At 40.3% G+C, this 18,344-nt stretch overlaps 1 protein-coding gene across 2 annotated transcripts in view; it reads right to left on the bottom strand.

Annotated features, from left to right (window-relative positions):
- SYTL5 (synaptotagmin like 5) overlaps nucleotides 1-17,363 on the bottom strand; it is a 227,986-nt gene extending 210,623 nt beyond the window's left edge. For both annotated transcript variants that reach the window (XM_019018837.4, XM_055375955.2), the window contains exon 1: nucleotides 17,140-17,363. The gene's annotated coding sequence lies outside the window, so the exon portion shown is untranslated. The remainder of the gene's footprint in view (nucleotides 1-17,139) is intronic.
- Between the last annotated feature and the right edge of the window lie 981 nt (nucleotides 17,364-18,344).

Here is an 18,344-nt window from a genome sequence, read left to right as displayed (position 1 = left end):
ATGCCCAGGGTCAGTTTGTAAACAGCTTTTGCTTCTTCTGGTATAGAGGAAAAGAAAGATTTGAGGATATGAAAAGAATGACTCTTACAGCAGGGGAAGAAGTGGACATCTGCAACATGGCTGCAGGCCAAGAGATAAGGAGAGTAAAGACAGTGTGCCTCCCTGCAAAAGGGCAGGGCCAATGGACGGAAAGCACAATATATCTGATACCAAGTTTTAAATTTCCTTTCTGCATTGTAAATCCCTGGTATTATCCTCAAGCCTTAAACAAGACAACTTTCTGTTAGCTGGGTTTTGAGAAAGAGGCTGTTTTCCACAGTTTGGGGATGAAATGGGTCAGAGAGAGGTAGTAGTATCATGGAGAACCAGTTACTAGGAAGCAGGGGTGACTGAAAGAAAAGCTGTTATGTATGTGATACTAAGTGAGGGGACAAGAGAAAATTCATGTTAAGCTTTGACACATGTAAAAATACCCAGGGTTCCTCAGTCTTACTGGGAGGGGAAAGTGACCCCCAACATTCTCAAATAATCATGTTCCTAGTTTATATTAAAGGGAGAGGTAATGCAGCCCCTCCACCAATCTCTAAGGACTGAAGAACCAGACACATTTGAATTATACTATAGTGGTGCCTTTGTTCTAAAGAATAATAAAGGGCATTGCCAAAAGGCACATGTAAGAGCAAATGTATACATATGGAAAATTCATTGAGTAGTCTCAGGTCATGGCACAAAATGAAAAGATAATTTGTATTTAAATAGTTCATAAAGTATATCCACATTTTCCCTAGACTAATATTTACTTACTTTATTACTTCAAACTATCCCTTTAAAAATGGATCATCAACTGGAAGTCATAATAATTTTGTTTTATTGCTTGCCATATGGGATTTTCTCCCGAATATTTGGACATTATAACTGCAGACAATTTGAGAATCTTTACCTCGGAGGCTCTCCATCCAACACCATTTTAAGAGAAGGGAAGTGACATTGCCACAAATATCCCTGATGTTCATCTCCTCTATAAAATCCCCATGCTTAAACCCTCACAGGAAGAACTTCCAAAAGAGAAACCAATGTTTTTGTACACCCAAAACTTCTGGGCAATTTTCAAAATTTGATTTTCTGATGTTTGAGATGGTGATGAAGTAGTAGGGAGAGGGAGAGGTGTAGCTAATGTGCTTCAAAGTGGATGTCTCAGCTATAAAACCACAAAAGCCAAAATGGGATTATTGTTCCTCCAATGAATAAGCAATGAATAGCATCAGGAAACAAGCAACGGTCATAAAATAATGAATCAAATCCTAAATTGGTAGCATTTCGTTGTCAGTGTGACTCACTCCTTTTCCGTCCAACTCATCCTTTCATTAACAAAAGAAACAAAGTCACTCTGATCATCTAGACTTCTTGAGTATCCAATTTTTTCACTATTACTGTTCCCTCTTATATTTACAGACCTGTTTATTTAATCCAATGAGGTGGAGGCAAAGAGCTTTACACTGTGCTTTGTTGTAAGGAAGCATAGATGGCTAGAGAAACAGGGAAATATTGTGGTATAGAAATAGTAGTTAATACTTATTTAGTATTTACTAAGCGCCAGATAAAAGAGGTAAAGTAACATACCCATATTATAACTGGTAAGTGGCAATAGCAGAATTCCAACCACTGTACTTTACTTAGTGTGAATTCACATCCTGAATCTGCATTTACTTATAGACCAGATTTGATCTTAATGACATGAATAATTCTGAAGTACTGTATTTTGCAGCCTTGAGGGAATATCATATACTAAATTCCTAATCATTTGTTTCTTCCACCAAGAGGATGTTGTGGGATTCTTGGTAGCACAATGAGAATAACAGAAGAGGTTCCCGGATCTGTAATTTCTTCCGTTTACTTAAACTTTCTGACCCAAGAAACTCTGAGGTTTCAAGGATCATCTAATGGAATACCTGGGCATCAGGAAAGACAGTTTCATGTAGGAGTTAACAGCACAGACCTGGGAGCCGTAATGTCTTGGTTTGAATCTTGGCTCCTCCACTTAATAGCTTGAGATAATACGTTACTTAACTTCTCCATGACAGTTTCCATATCTCCAAATTGGAATAATAATGGCACTTACTCTTAGGGTTGTTGTGGCGATTAAACAATAGAATCAGTCAAGCGCATAGGTCAAGAGCCACACTGCTTTGGCACCTCATGCACAGAAAGCACAAGGAGAAAATTGAGATGAAAGACCAATACAGAGCCCTTTCCTCTCTATTACTGGAGAGAAGCAGTAAAATAATCATGTGACCTTTGTAAGGAAGGGATCATGTGACCCTTTTAAGAATAAGAATGAAGTCAGTAGTCAGGTGGGCCAGTGAAGGAAGCTCCAGGTAAATGCAAGGAATTTTGCTCCTTAAACATTGTGGGTTTTGTGCTAGATGTTCTAGGCATCATATTCCATCAACTGAGGATTTATTGTATCCATATGGCACTGATGTAGGGAATGGGGATACACAGAATTGCAAATCGGTCTATCCTCCAGAAACTAACATTTTAGCTATGAGTAGACATATTGGGGGCACAGAAGGGCTAGCCTAGATGCTAGATATAAACATGGTAGAAGTTCAGAGAAGAGAATGGTGGGCAAAGGCTGAGCAAACCACGAGAATTCTGGATTTATGGCTAAGTTTTATCTTGATCTCATCCAGGCAGATCATAGATGCCAAGAGAGAGCCAGGGAGGTCCTCTAGGCATGGCAAAGGGTACAGAAAAAATATAGAAATGTATATGATATCACTAGAGTCCAATAGTTCTACCAATTGGCTGGAGGAGACGATTCTACAGGGAGAGGAGTAGTGGGAGCTGCAGTGAGAGGTGTAGGAGGAAAAACTACCTCCACAGATTTGACTCCATCTGTGGAGGTAGATTTTCCATGGCCTGAAGTCTTGATGCCAGTTTGGCACCTTGGTGAGCAGAAGTTTCAAACCTCGTCCCAAATATTTTTGGTAAAATACAAGGTAAACTACTTCAGGAAATAACAATAATAATGAGTGGTTATCACAAATTCCCAGTGAGCTGAATGGACTATTATTTCTTATTCAGATTTTTTCATTGATTACAAAGGATATTAAATCTACTGATTGAAAGCGCAAATCCACATGGGCCAAATAGCATCCTGGCAACATCAGAATATCTTTTGATCCTCCCAGTAAATGCTCTGGTCATGTTCCACTGTTGGGAATGTTCACAGACCATATGCTCTTCAGAAGCATATATGTATTCCAGTGGATTTTCTCCTACTTTTACTGGTAACCAGTCAAGGATTCAGATATTATCTATACAGATACGAGGTATACTTAATTTCTCACCCAGATTAATTTAAAAGCACCCCATAAAATGCTGCCCAAATGTAATTCTTTTCCGTGCTTTTAGTGTCAACAACAGCATGGCTTTGCCTATTAAGTTAAAACACAAAAAGGTTACAAAAATGTTTCAGCAAATATTTAGCTAGAACAAGGTCTTCAGAAGAAAAATAGAGGAGAACAAATAAAGGTTTCACGTGGCCAATATTACAAGCGGCACTTTACAAATAAATACATCTATATCCAAAGCCTTTTCGTTTTGTGGAAATGTCTTCTGTCAATCAGTTAATGACATGTGTCCCAGACCAGACACTGCAGACAACCATTCTAGCTTGTGGTGGGAGTAGGGTTAAAGAGCAAGGGTGGGTTTACAATGCATCAGCCTAATATGATCACCTTTTAGGTATTTAGGATACTTAGATCAAAGGGAATTGGCATATGAATATGGGGCAGACAGAGATTTATTTCTTCCTTTATATTCTCCTTATATAAGAATATACAATATACTTCTCTAAGTGTTTTTACTATAACCTTTTACTCAGCTTCAGAGAAAGTGAAATGAGGTCAAACTCCTTGTTTATAGTGTCCAGCGTAATTAAAATAAAGTGTTGTTTCACCTGGCTACTCACTTTGCCAAATGCCAAGGGAGGAAAAACAAGGAGTACCCCTAGTCATTAATAACAGAATGAAACTGCTTTTCTAGAGCTAAAACTGCCATGTCAAGTTCGGTGTAGAGTAGTCAAAGGGTCCAGGGGTCCTCCCCTCGGGATTCTAAGTCCTGTCAACACCTTGACTATCTCTAGGCAGAGATAGAAGAAACTCAGGGGATCGGGAAGTTGAGTTCTTTTGTCTATGCCTCCATGGCTGATACTGGAGAATGACTCACACTTTCTCCAAACCCCTTCTAGCAGGCCTTCTTGTACTGCAGATGCTAGAAAGCTAAACACACACACACACACACACACACACACTCACTCACACTTTCCAGACTCCCTTGCAGCTAGAGTTCTAATTGTGGTTTATAATCTAGTAGTCAGATGCATCCACAGGATGACTGGAATGAGAATGTGAACTTTGTGCTGGATGTCAGTGATTCTTTCAAGCAGTGAGTTCAAGGCATTCAGTTCATTTGGAGAGCACTGGTGATGGTTCTAATAGCTATTCTCCAGAATGACAGATGCTGAGCACCATGAGGCAGTGGGGGCAAAGTGTTCACTAGAAACATCCTGCAGTGTGATTACTGGTACTTCTGGCCATGTAGCATCCAAACCACGTTCTCTGCCTCTCCCAGAAATTCCTTGAAGTACCATCCTCAGTTATTTGTTGCCATAAAATGATGCACAACAACCCTATAATTTCAGTGACATACAAAAATAAGCATTTAGTTATCCCATAAATCTACAGAGTTCAGATGGCCTGGCCTTGGCTGATTTTGGCTGGGTTTGCTAATATATCTATAGTCAGCTGCAATTCAGCTTGCCTAAATACCTGGAGATCAAGTGGCTGTTAGACAATCCAAGATAGCTTCAGCTTGGGTAACTTTCATGACTTGGCTCTGTACCACATGTCTCTCATCCTCCAGCAGGCTAGCTTTGGCTCTTGTCATCTTCCTGAAGATGACAGAGGAACAAAAACAGAAGTAGAAGTGTGCACATGCTTTCAAGCCTCTATGTGCTTCATATCCACTAACATCTCCTTAACCAAAGCAAGTCACATAGTCAACCTCAGAATCAAGGGACATATAGATATTATCCTTAGTGAGAGAAACTACAAAGTCAGATGTCCAAAAGACAAGATTAGGGATGGAGACAATTGGGGCCATAAAAATCATACCACCTAATACCTTCAAATAAACTCTTCTGCTTAAACTGGGCAGAGGGGATTTAGTTGTTTTCAACTAAAAAACTTAAGTAATATACCCACACTGCTTGATCATCAGGGATTGAAACTCACAATCATGGGAAAACTACACTAGAAAAAAAATCTTGGAAAAGTGAATTGTTTGCCAAGCAAATGTAGTAACTGAATTAAGAATTCTATGATTGACCTCATAATCTTTGGTTTGCTCCTGCCCTCCCCTTTCTTATTTCCTTTTGTTGCCCTGCTGTCCCTTTCCTGGCCTTTTTCCTTAGAGTATAAAGAAGCAGAATGATAGCTATTTGCTAATAAATGCATTGAAAACGTCTGAAAAAAACATCAGTAACAGTTAACAGGAGTTGCCGCTGAAGAGGGATATAAAAACATGAAAAGGTGGACAGTAATTTTCACTGTGTGCTCTTTTATGTTTGAATTTTTTAATGCTACTGAATTATTCTTTTGGTGAAAAATTAGACAAAAAATTAGATAAGGAAATGGAAAGAGATAGATGAATAGACCAATAGTGAAACAAATTCTGTATGTAGCTATTGGTTTTACTCTTTTCTGTGCTTAGGAACTATAGGGCTAGCCATAGTTTGTGACATAAATTCATGCCACTGGCCAAAAATAAGATTGGAGTTGTTTAGTTAAAAATTCATTACCATGAATCCATACAAATACAAATAAATTATTGAATAAACACATAAATGAAGGAAGGAAGAGACAAATCTTAAGGGCAGAAAAATTCCAAATAATTTTTGTAAATACCTTCAAGGAGGTGGAACATAATTCCTGATTCCTTAAATATGGGCATGCAGTATGGAAAGGGAGAAAAAAATGTGACTTTATGGTGGAGAAATCTGACAGTCACTACTTCAGCCAGGTGATCAAGGTCAACATCAACAATGATAAGTTATGTTGATGGTATATACCCTTTATATGATGTTATGAGAATGGCACTCCTCCCAAAAATACAGAACCCCAGTCTAATCAGTAAAAAATATCAGACAAATCCCAGTTATGGACTTTCTACGAAATGTCCGACCAGTACTCTTTAAAACTGTCAAGATCATCATAAAAAAAGAAAATCTGAAAAAATGTTACAGCCAAAAGGAGCCTAAGGAGACATGAAGACTGCATGGGATCCTGGAACAGAATAAGGACATTAGGTAAAAATTCCAAAAATCTGAATAAAACATGAGCCTTAGTTAATGATGATGTATCAATATTGCTTCATCAGCTGTAGCAAATGTGCCATACTGATGTAAGATTTTAATAGGGTAAACTGGATATAGGTATATGTAACTCTCTACTATCTTCAAAATTTTTCTGCAAACCAAAACTGTTCTAAAAATAAAGTTTATTAAAAATCCATTACTAATTCTGAAAAAATAATTAAAGTCGATCAATCAGTCATTCAACCAGTAGGTATTGTAGAAGATACAAGTAGCACTATCTAAACACCTAATCAGACTCATACAAACAGAAACTTCAAACTTGGAGCCAGGTGTTTGTGTAGCTCAGAAAACAGCCATCACAAGATCTATATAGCTCAGTAGTGAGCCCATTTGAAAGCAGCTATGGTATGAATAAATAACTATACCTGATCTGCATAATAAGTGTACAGTACTAGCTTTCCTGTATGCTTGAGCAGTCTTTTAATTTATGGAGAAGTCAGGAAAATGCTTCTTTTTCCTTATGTATTAAGATTGTGCTATCCCTGAAAGTAAGTGTTTTTAGTGGAAGGTTAGGAGGGGTGCGTGGGCTCCGCTCATTACAGCTCACCGCAGTGTAAAGGTCTTAAATGAAACAAGACTCAGCTTGCCAAAGCCCACCTTATGCTGTTGTGTGGGAGCCATTAGGGAGTTATTCTAAAGTGGGCAACTCTTAGTGGAGAAGGAAGACTGATGAATCCAAGAGCAAGATCAGATCCTTTGAGAAGGAGGCAGGAGTTCCTAACGGAAGTATGGAGACTAGTCTGCAGAAAATTGAAAAGTAAAGTCCTCTTATGGCACACAGTAGAGTAGGTGCTCAATAAATGGTAGCTATTATTATTATTAAAAAAAAAGATCTGTGAGGTAAGAATGGAAACTGAGATGGCTCTCCTACCCTCCATGAAAGGTTAGAGGTAACTGCTTTCTCTGTAGGCTGTGGGTTAGGTAATATTTGGTATTCAGTTTAAAATTATTTCCCACATCTGTTGTAGTTTCCTTTGCTTTGCTTAGAGCAAGTTTCTCAATCTGGGGTCCACGAACCCCCAAGAATATATCAGTAGAATTTAAAGAGTCCATGAACTTGGATGGGAAAAAAATGACATCCTTATGTTCACTAATCTTTATCTGACATTTAATATTTCCTGCAAGTATGAATGTAAGCAACAAACCACAGTAGTATTAGCAGTACCCGTGACTGTCACCAAAGAAACAGATATTTTTCATATCATATTACAGTTATTGTGGATATCATGTAATATGTTTCATAATCATTACTACTTTAAAATTTAGGTCATTAGATCCACCGTTAGATCTTGTTGCTTAATAACTTAATTAAAAAGTACATAGATTACTATACCACACAATTGCTTTTAATTTCTGATAACCGTATTTCAATACAATTTGCTTCCTTTGTAATCCAGTGAGTTTGAGTTTATGTATTTAAGCCACCATTCTGATAAGGAGGTCACCGACTTCATCAAAGGTTCCAGGGCACAAATGATTTAAAGATTACAAATCCTGGCCCAAAATTCAAAAATCTGGTACAGTTTTACTGCTTTGTTTGGTGGCATTGTTAAGGAAAGCAAGGAGTAGGTTTGGAAGTATAAAGAAAAAGGTCATGTCAACTGCCTCCCTACTCACTACCATTTTACCCAACACACGCGTGTGCACGTGCACGCACGCACACACACACACGAAACAAGGAGGAACGTAGCCCCTGTGTGCTGTGCTGAGACAGCAGTAAAATAAGAGGTGGATTGTGCACAGCAAAGAGCAATGGGCAGCTTCAGGACATATAGAAGAATCACAGGCAAATGGACACAGGCGCAGAGAGAACACAACAAACTGTGTTTTTCTAAATATACTAGAGGATGTGACCCTGAAGGGCCGTAAGAAAAACGGAATCTTGTACCCTGCCATTCTAGTTGATTACAATATACTTAACAACACAAAAGAAAAAAATACATTACATGATGAGAAACATTGACTCTCAGAGCCATTAGTTTAGAGTGAGGGCTAGAGGAGGCTTTTCACTGAGGCTGTCCTTTGTTAGTACAGCATCTTTGTTGGTGATGGTTTCATTTCTTTAAATTATTACATAAAATCTGATGTATATAAAAGAATCTGTATCAATTTAAGTAAGTTATAAAGAGTAATACTAAATGAGCCTTTATGAACCCATCACCGCATTCAAGACCCAGAACATCATCAATGTTAGTACCTCTACTATCTGCTCCTACCTTATCCCATCTCTGTCTCTCCAGTATTATTCTGAATTTTGGGTTCACCTTGCTTTAGGATCTATCATGTGTGTATGATTCCTAAGAATGTGTTGTGTAGTATTGCTTTTTTTTGGGCTTTATAAAAACGATACCCAACTGCATGAAGTTTTTGGTGATTTTGTTAATAATATGCATCTTTGTTCTTGCATAGAGAAATGGTTAATTCATTTTTACTCTGTTGAAATAATAATTAATACCAAATTTATTTATCATTTTTCCATCAATGGACAATTAGATTATTTCAGAATTTTTGTATTATGAACCATGTTGCTATGGCCATTCCTAAGGAGAGTTCCTGCTTCACATGTAGGAGAATTTGTCTAGGTGATATACCTAGAAATAAAGTTGCTAGGTCATAGGGTATGCAAAATGTTCAACTTCACAAGACAGTACTAAATTTTCTTTTCCAGAATGGTACCAATTTGTACTCCTATCAATAAAGTATGAGTTCCTATTGATCCACATTCATACAATAGTTGGAATTATCAGATCTCATGATGTATTTTCATCTTTGTACACCAAAGATAGTATTTTGCCTCATCATAGAAGGGACATAAAAATGTCAGCAAGTGCTAAAAAGTTTTGTCAGCATAGCTTACTTCAAGGTTACACAGAAGGTTATACAGAGGCTGAAACAAGGGTTTCAATGTAGGTAGTTTGTTTGGGGAAGTGATACTAGGGAATAGAAGTAGGAAATTCAGGAAAGGAAAAGAAGAGAGAAAACCAATACGGGAGTGTATTTTTGAGTTGGTCACAACTGTAAACAACTAGGGCGTAATCCTGCTTAGTTAGACCCTCTGAGAATCTCTTGGAAACAAACACTATTAAAATGCAATTGAGAATTATCAGGCCAAGGATGGAGGAGGGACTATTTATCTTAGGTTCCCATCTCACATTAGTCAAGGGTTGGCTCTTGGGCCTTTAACTCCCTCACATTCCATAACACACATGTGTGGGTACAAGAGTGTTCCAACAGGCCTTCCTGTTGAAACATCAAAGAAGTCCTGGAGTGAGAAGTGAGATATTCGCTGTGAGGCTAAGGCAAGGCACTCTCTGGTTTTACCCACATAAAGCTGGTTAATGGACTAACGGCTTAATTAAATGGTAGGCTATAAGGCTGTGCAGTGAGGCACAAAAGATGTCCAATAGACATAGCTAGTAAGTGGCAGAGATGAAACTCAAACACATGTATCTATCACAGATCAAATATTAGGTACTTGGTACATAGCATGAAAACACTGTCCACTGCCTACCAATAGCCAACTCTACCTTTCATCTCTGCTGACAGAATGCCAATTGGTTTCAATAGCAGACAAAGATCTCTGTGGTAGAGCTGGCACAGTAGCTCCATGGTGCCACCACAGGCCCAGATTTCTTCTACCTTTCTGTTCCAGCATCTTTAATGCTAGCTTACATCCAGTCAGTCACTCCATGGTCCAAGATGGCTCCAGGCATCATGCCTGCATTCAAGACTAACAGCAGGAGGAAGAAGGGGGAGGTACAAAAGGGCCCTCCTCCCAGCCAAGTCAAATCCCTTTAAGCAGGCTTCCTAGAAGTACCACACAACACAATTACCTCTCACTGGTGGAACTCAGTCATAGGTTCACACCTTGATACAAGGGATGCCAGGAAATAGAAACTATTTGCTAGATACATCATTACCAGTAATAAAACTGTTATTCTGCCACTAAGGGAGAAGGTGGGAATAGATATTGCATGGCAACTCAAAGTCCCTGCCACAATAGTCATTTGATTTAGAGCAGGTTTTTAATATACATATATCAGTGTTCTTATTTGTAAAATGGAAATTAACATGACTACCTCACAAAGTTGTTATGAGGAAAAATAAGATAATATAAATAAAATTGCACAGTGCCTGGTATGCAGAAAATACTTACTAAATGCTAGCTGGTATTAATTCACTTCGACGAGTCATCAGCATCAGGGCCTAGCTTTGAGCCAACCCCCAGATAACTGATCTTTATCAGTGTCCCTGCATTTATTAGGTTTGAGGGTGTTGGGTGCTGACTCACACCCACAACACTCATAAGTGTTTAAAGCTAGAATGGCGGCTTAGTAATTTACAATGGGAGATATAACTGTCAGGGAGACCAGACACTCTGACCAGGTTATTCTCACCCTGAAGGCAATGAACATGTGGCATCCTAAGGCTGACTGCTGAGCATGAAGTCAGGAGAAACAGAATTAATTATACAGTTCAGATCTTTAATGGCATTGGGCTTGTTGTATCCATCTCCACAATTGGGCTTCTGTTATCTGGTGGTCAGAAGCTCAGGCTAGAAACATGACAGGTAACCTCTTCCCATTGACAGGGCTGGGAGGTGCATTACTGGAAAAATTCACCAAGAATGTGGAACATGTGGGAAAGCTATGAGGGTAAACTCAAAACTGTTATGGCATAGTAAATCTATTCTTAATAGAAGCCCTATACATCTGGCATAACTTTGGAAAAGTTGTAAGTAAGGGAAATACTTTAGCAAGACCCATTCTTTAGATAATAGGCCCAGAGTAAATGGGGCAGCTAGAAACCTGATTACATCTTTGTTTAAAATACTTATTGGATTACAAGTTGAATACCTTTTTAAGTTTAAAATAGAAATATTTTCACTGTTTCATATGGAGATATAAATAGAGCTTTAAGAACAATTTAAAATAACATAAAATGCTTTAAATTAAGCAAATAGAAAATCATAACCTATGTGTATACAATATACATGTACATATATGTATGTGTGTGTATATATAGCACCTATATATAGCACATATATGTATATATATCAAATTTTCTAATAACAGTAACAAAATGTGAATTTTACTGATTTAATTCTATGAAATCAGGTAAAATATTTTCTTCATATCCAATAATTTTGGGGAGGGGATACTCTGATGTAGCTCACTGTTGGTCTCGTGTAGAAACAATTGTGTGATTAAATTAGAAATAATCTAGAATTAATGTTTTAGGGGGGAAATTTGCAATGCCCCGTGAAATCTCTAGAATGGTTAATCCTTTAAAAATCGCATATGAGAAGTGTGCAACCAATCTCATAAAATCAACTTTGAGCTTCTAGAAGAGCAAGCTGCAAAATAGCTCTATGATTGGAGAACAAACATGAATAGAGACTAATGGGCTGATGTGTAGCCTCTGTATTTATTCACTTCTATTTGTATGAGATTAAAAGAAATCCCAATACAGCATTTTCTCCCACTTTCTCATCCTTCGTCCTATTAACAGAAAAAGTAATTATGCTTGGCAAAAAGAAAAATGTAATGCTGGCCGGGCACAGTAGCTCACACCTGTAATCCCAGCACTTTGGGAGGCCGAGGCAGGCAGATCACTTGAGGTCAGGAGTTCAAGACCAGCCTGGCCAACATACTGAAACCTCGTCTCTCCTAAAAATATTTTTTAAAAAATTAGCTGGGTGTGGTGGCAGACACCTGTAATCCCAGCTACTCGGAAGGCTGAGGCAGGAGAATCACTTGAACCTGGGAGGCAGAGGTTGCAGTGAGCTGAGATGGCGCCACTGCACTCCATCCTGGGCAACAGAGTGAGACTCTGTCCAAAAAAAAAAAAAAAAAAAAGTAATGCTATCAGCAATTAGAATTACAAACTTCACATACAATGATGTATGTAATGACCCTGACTCATCCAATACCATAAAGTCTCAAAATGTCAGAGATACATGGTTTGCAATGTATCATCCCTACACCAGCAGCATCAACATCATCCAGGAACTTGTTAGAAAGGCAAATTCTTGGGCTCTACCCTGACACATATGGAATCAGAAATTCTGGGTCTGGATCATAACAATCTGCTTTTAACAATTTCTCCAGGTGATTCTGATGTCCATTAAAGTTTGAGAACCACTCATCTAGACAGAACCATGCTACTTTAAGTATGATCTGTAAACTGGTAACATTGAAATCACTAGGGGCTTGTTAGAACTGCAGAATCTCAGACCCCACCTAGACTTATTGGATTAGAATCTAAATTTTAATAAGGCCTCCAGGTGACTGGTGCGCACATTAAAGTTTGAGAAATGTCGTACTTGTCCAATGGTTTCTTTCATGGGCTGAATTGTGTCTCCCCCAAATTCACATGTTGAAGTCCCAGCCTTCAGGGGCTCTAAATATAACTATTTGGAGATAAGGTCTTTGACGAGGTAATCAAGTTAAAATTAGGTCTTTAGACTAGGCCCTGACACAATATATGACCAGCATCCTTATAAGAAGAGATTAGGACACAGACATGCACAGAGAAAAGACCGTAGTAAAGATACAGGGGGAAGATGGTCAGGTGCAAGTGAAGGAGAGAGGCCTCAGGATCAACCAACCCTTGATCTTGGACTTCCTGCCTCCAGAACTGTGAGAAGAAACATTTCTGTTGCTTAAATCACCCAGTCTGTGGTCCTTTGAATGGCAGCCCTAGCAAACTAATATGGTTTCCAAACTCAGGCACATGTTGGAGTCATCTAGGGAGTTTTTAAAATATTGATACCTGGGTTCCATTCCCAGAGGTTCCAATTTAAGTGGTCTGAGGATCAGCTCATAAATCTTGATTTTAAAAACCTCTCCAGCCAGGCATGGTGATTCAGGCTTGTAATCCCAGCACTTTGGGAGGCTGAGGCGGGTGGATCACCTGAGGTCAGGAATTGGAGACCAGCCTGGCTAACATGGTGAAACCCCGTCTCTACTAAAAATACAAAAATCAGCCGCGTGTGGTGGCAGGTGCCTGTAATCCCAGCTACTCGGGAGGCTGGGGCAGGAGAATCACTTGAACCCGGGAGGCAGAGGTTGCAGTGAGCTGAGATCACGCCATTGCACTCCAGCCTGGGCAACAACAGTGAGACTCCATCTCAAAAAAAAATAAAAACAGAAAACAAACAAACAAAAAAAACTCCCCAGGTAATTTTTAATGTGCAACAAAGTTTGAATACCACTGCTAATCTACTCCAGGGGTGTCCAGTCTTTTGGATTACCTGGGCCACACTGGAAGAAGAATTGTCTTGGGCCACACATAAAATACACTAACACTAATGATAGCTGATGAGCTAAAAAAAAAAATCGAAAAAAAATCTCATAATGTTTTAAGAAAGTTTACAAATTTGTGTTGAGCCACATTCAAAGCCATCATGGAATGCATGTGGCCTGCAAGCCACAGGTTGGACAAGCTTGATCTACTCCATTCTTTTCATTGATGAGAAATCTAAGACAATTGTAATCGTTAAATTTCAATCTCTTGATACTTGCTTATCTGATCTCCCACCATGATGTCCAAAAACTACCTTCTGTAAGTATTTGAGAGAATATTCTACTGGAAAAGAGAAAGTTAAATGAAAGCTGGCAATAATATACACTCTTTTCGTGCTTCAACTTTTTAAGTTTTAGTGTGTGTGTGTGCTAGGGACCATTTTGAACTGTGTGTGTGGGGGGGTGGGGGTGGTAGTACATCTTCCCCAGTACAGGTATAGAGAAGGTCCCCAAAGATAATCTGTTGAACCAAGTTGTCAGTGCTACTACCTCTCCCTAGGTTCTTCTTTTCCCTCTTGTTAAGTTTCCCTCCAGGCTCCTAGGATCCAAATTAAAGACATTCAGATGCTGTAAACCAGCCTTCCAAGGCATTGGCAGCAAACCACTCATCAGTTTTTTTTTCCTCACTAAATCCTTTCCCATGTCCCTGTGAAGTTTTGAAGCTCCCAAACTCAACACTCCACTCAAAGGAAAACTATTTACTGAATATTTACTCTTTTCCAGGAACTCGAGGGTTTGATTCATACTTAATAGAAACCCTATGAGATTACACACACACACACACACACACACACACACACAGGCAAGGTGCAGTCTCTAAAAGTTAACACACTCCATAAAAGTGATTTGGCACCCTTAAAATACCATATACCCATGTGGAGAGGGGAAATCTGCTCTAAATGTGTGCTGTTGCTACATTGATTAATATTTAGTATTTTACTTGGCCTGAACATTGATACGATCACAGGTTCAAAAAGACTTATTTTCTTGACAGTCTAGAAGACTTTCTGGTCAGTTCCCCAAATACATCACCTACCAGCCTCTCCCTGGCTGCCTTTCCACTATAGAAGCTGAAAAAACTGATACTTTCCCAGTCTCCTTTGCCACTAAGGGCAGCTATGTGCCCCAGATATTGCCAATGAGATAAAAGTAGGATTCTGTTAGATAAATTTGGGGAAGGATATTTTTTCTCTGATGAGAAAGTTGCATGAGGAAAAATACTCTGACCTTTTCCACCCTGTTTCCTGTCATTGAACATGGGATTAGGACCTAGTATCTTGAGCTGTTAGAGCCATCTTGAAGCCATGAGGGTAAGACACTGACTCAGAACCCTGATATTGTTGGGTCACTGTATCAACTCCAGTTATCACCTACCGTCAGCCTTCTCTATTTTCTTTCTTTTTTTTTTTCTTTAGAGACAGGGTCTTACTCTGTCACCCAAACTAGAATGTAGTGGTGCAATCATAGCTCATTGCAGCTTTAAAATCCTGGGCTCAAGGGATCCTCCCACCTCAGCCTCCTGTGTAGCTGGGACCACAGGCACATGCTACTATGTGCAGCTAAACTTCTGTAGTATTACAAGCCACGTTTAGTTGGCTTTTCTGTTACTTTCAGCAAAAAAATAAAAATAAAAAATAAAAAATTAAATATTAAAGTTCACAACAATATATAGATTTTTTCAAATATAGAAAACTCTCATTTATTTAGAACACAGTGTATTCTGAGGATCCACACTTTGAGTACCATTGAATTAAATGACTTATCTTTTAGGAGTGAAGAGAAAGAATGCACAGGTGGATTTCAAGGAATGGTAAACCTAATCTGGACTGCCAAATTATTTTATTCATTCATTTTTTTTCAACAGACCTTACTTTACTAGGCTCCAGGGATACAAAGATTAATAAGGCATTACCCTTGCTTCCAAATAAATTTTATTACTCTAAGCAAGATGGATGTGTAAACCAAGAATCATAAGGTGGTAAGAGCTAAGATAGAGGTATGTAGAGGAGAGGAGTTACATTATCAGAGAAGTGGGAAGCTTAACGGCTCCCCGGGGACGACATTGGAAGAGGATCATGGAATCTTCCACTCAACTCTAAAAAATTATTCCTGTGATCTGACTAAACATGTGAGGTTTTATTAATTTTATTTCAAGGAGGGGTCTTTTCTATAATTATAGGTTATAAAACAAATGACAATTCAAGAAAGATCGGGGACTAATCAACTGCCAGAAAAGATACCCCATCCATTTTTCTCTCCCACAAAGCAAGACAAAAACATGGTTTTGTGTGTGCATTTTGGGGTGGGGGTGGCATGCATATCAGCAGGGTTGTTTTCTGGAATAGAATACTTCTGTGTTGTGAATTAAGACCACTTGTTAACATTGCATCAAACCAAACAATTTGATGGTAAAGCAATCAGTTATCAATATGAACCACAAATTCATGCACTCTGGGAGATGCTCTCCTCTGCTCCTTTTAAGCAAAAATGACAATAATTAGTATTTACTTAATAGTCACAGAAACATTTTGCATTTAATGATAGAGAAAGGGGAAACATCTCCCAGCCACCACCACCAAAATGATTTTTCTAAAAGAGGTTAACAGAAGGAGCTCCCTAACCTTAGAGGAGAAACTAACACGTAGTTTTGCACTGTTAAATCCTTATAAGAAACAGAATAGGTCCTCACTGGTTGTCTTGCAAGGGAATAATAGGCTTTGGAGCATATCTGAAAATAGAGAAAATAAAACCAGCAATAGTCTTCTAAAATTTTCCTGGAATACGATACTTTGAAAATAAAACATTCAATAGTGTCCTTCAATGAATTGTTTCAGCATTGTGGCATTCACATTAATTGTGCCTCCGGAACATTTTGATTCAGTCAATGATAACGAGATAGATATGCAACAACTGCAGTTACCTTAAGCGCTGGCATGTCCTGGGCTGGAGAGGGTTGTTCCAAGATCCCAACTCAGGCTACAGTAAAACATCTGCTACCTCGCAAAGAATGAAGAAGCCACTCTGGCAAAGGATCCCAGCTAAGCCCTCTGGCTCTCCTGTCCCCACCTCTAAGAATTACACCGGAGGAAAATGGGGGGGAGGAGGGAAATACACGAAACAAATAAAACATTCCTAGCTCCATAAACGCCGCATTCGGACATGTGAAGGTACCCGGTAAATTAAGAATATGGCCCCAGAGTTTTGTTTATCTGGGGTCTGAGCATAGATTTTATATTCTCTGTTGCGTTTTTTAAATCTAACTTTCTGTCTCCAATGGAGAGAGCCAGAGGGAGGAAGCAAAGGCAGACAGACACAGGCTGGAAGACCCCCCTCCCCGCAAGTCCCCCAAACAGTAAGCATCAGAAGACGAGAAACTTGCCTGGCCCTCACCTAGACGGAGAGGCAGCTGGTCCAGCCTCAGGAGGGGGTCAGCCTGCTGGGATGAGTCGCTGAAGCTGGAGCTGAAATGCAGACCCCAGGCGGGAGGCAAAGTCCCGCTCCTAACCCAGGGGAGCAGAGTGACTCACGCGCTTGGCGTCCGCCTCTCGGCGCTGTGCGCCCCTCTCCCTCCCCACCCCCAGCAAGTACCAGGACCTAGTGCCTCGAGAGACGCGGTCTCCAGGCGCCCCTATTCACGGGGCTCACAGCCGGATGCCCCCAGGCGGCGGCGCCAGAGTCGCGCCAGGCACAGCCCGCCCCTCAAGGCAGCCGCCCGCTGCCAAGGGGTGAGAGCCTCCTTCGTGGATCTCCCTCTTCTCGGCTCCCCGCCACCCCAGGACCCCATGACCCCGGGCTGACCATTTGAGCTCAACACACCTTTCGTATACTACCTGGACGCGGCTTTGCAAAGTCCCTCCTGCAGGCTGTGCCAAACGGGCTTCAGGATGCACAACCAGCCCCAGGACTTACAACCGGTCTGCAAAGACCCCACCCCCGCCATCCTTGGTCTCCACCTTGTGGTGGCTCCGGAAGCCTCTCAGCCCAGAAACAGGTGCAGCTGGCTCCTCAAGATCCCAGGTGTATCCTTTTCCATAGGTCTTTCCTTTCCTCGGACTCTACCTTGCAGGAACTGTCACCCCCCACGCCCCCCCCCCCACACACACACAGTGGCCCATCTGACACATCCACCTGCAAGGTGGATATGGCGATGCCCAAACCTCCCACAGTTTGTACCTACACCAGGAGTACCCCTACTGCTCATCACAGCCAAGGCACAAGTTACTCCCATCTCATCTCCTAGGAGCCCCCTTCGTTGTGGAGGAGGCTGCAAGTCTCTCCTCTCTCATATCCTCCCTGGGTCTTGGAAAAGTACTGTGGGGAATGATGGGACCCTGGCGCCAGGGGTCACCTTCCTAATCCGACATGGAGTAAGAAAAGCCAAGGCTCCACCCAAACTGGTTTTGGTGGCAGTGCTTCGTTGGGACAGTCAAGATGTCCTGGGGTGCCAGGACTTAGAAGAGTTAATAGCTTCAGCAAACATGGCATGGGAATTCTGCCTCACGACGGTGTGTTCTGGTAAAGGTCAACTTGTTCTGCTAGGAGGAGGGGTAGGGGTGGTGAGCCCTCAGTCCTGCCTTCACCATATCAAAGATGGA

This window comes from Gorilla gorilla, chromosome X, assembly GCF_029281585.2.
Source record: "Gorilla gorilla gorilla isolate KB3781 chromosome X, NHGRI_mGorGor1-v2.1_pri, whole genome shotgun sequence".
Taxonomy (NCBI): domain Eukaryota; kingdom Metazoa; phylum Chordata; class Mammalia; order Primates; family Hominidae; genus Gorilla; species Gorilla gorilla.
Note: the sequence above shows the minus strand (reverse complement) of the source record. Positions and strands in the feature narration are given on the sequence as shown.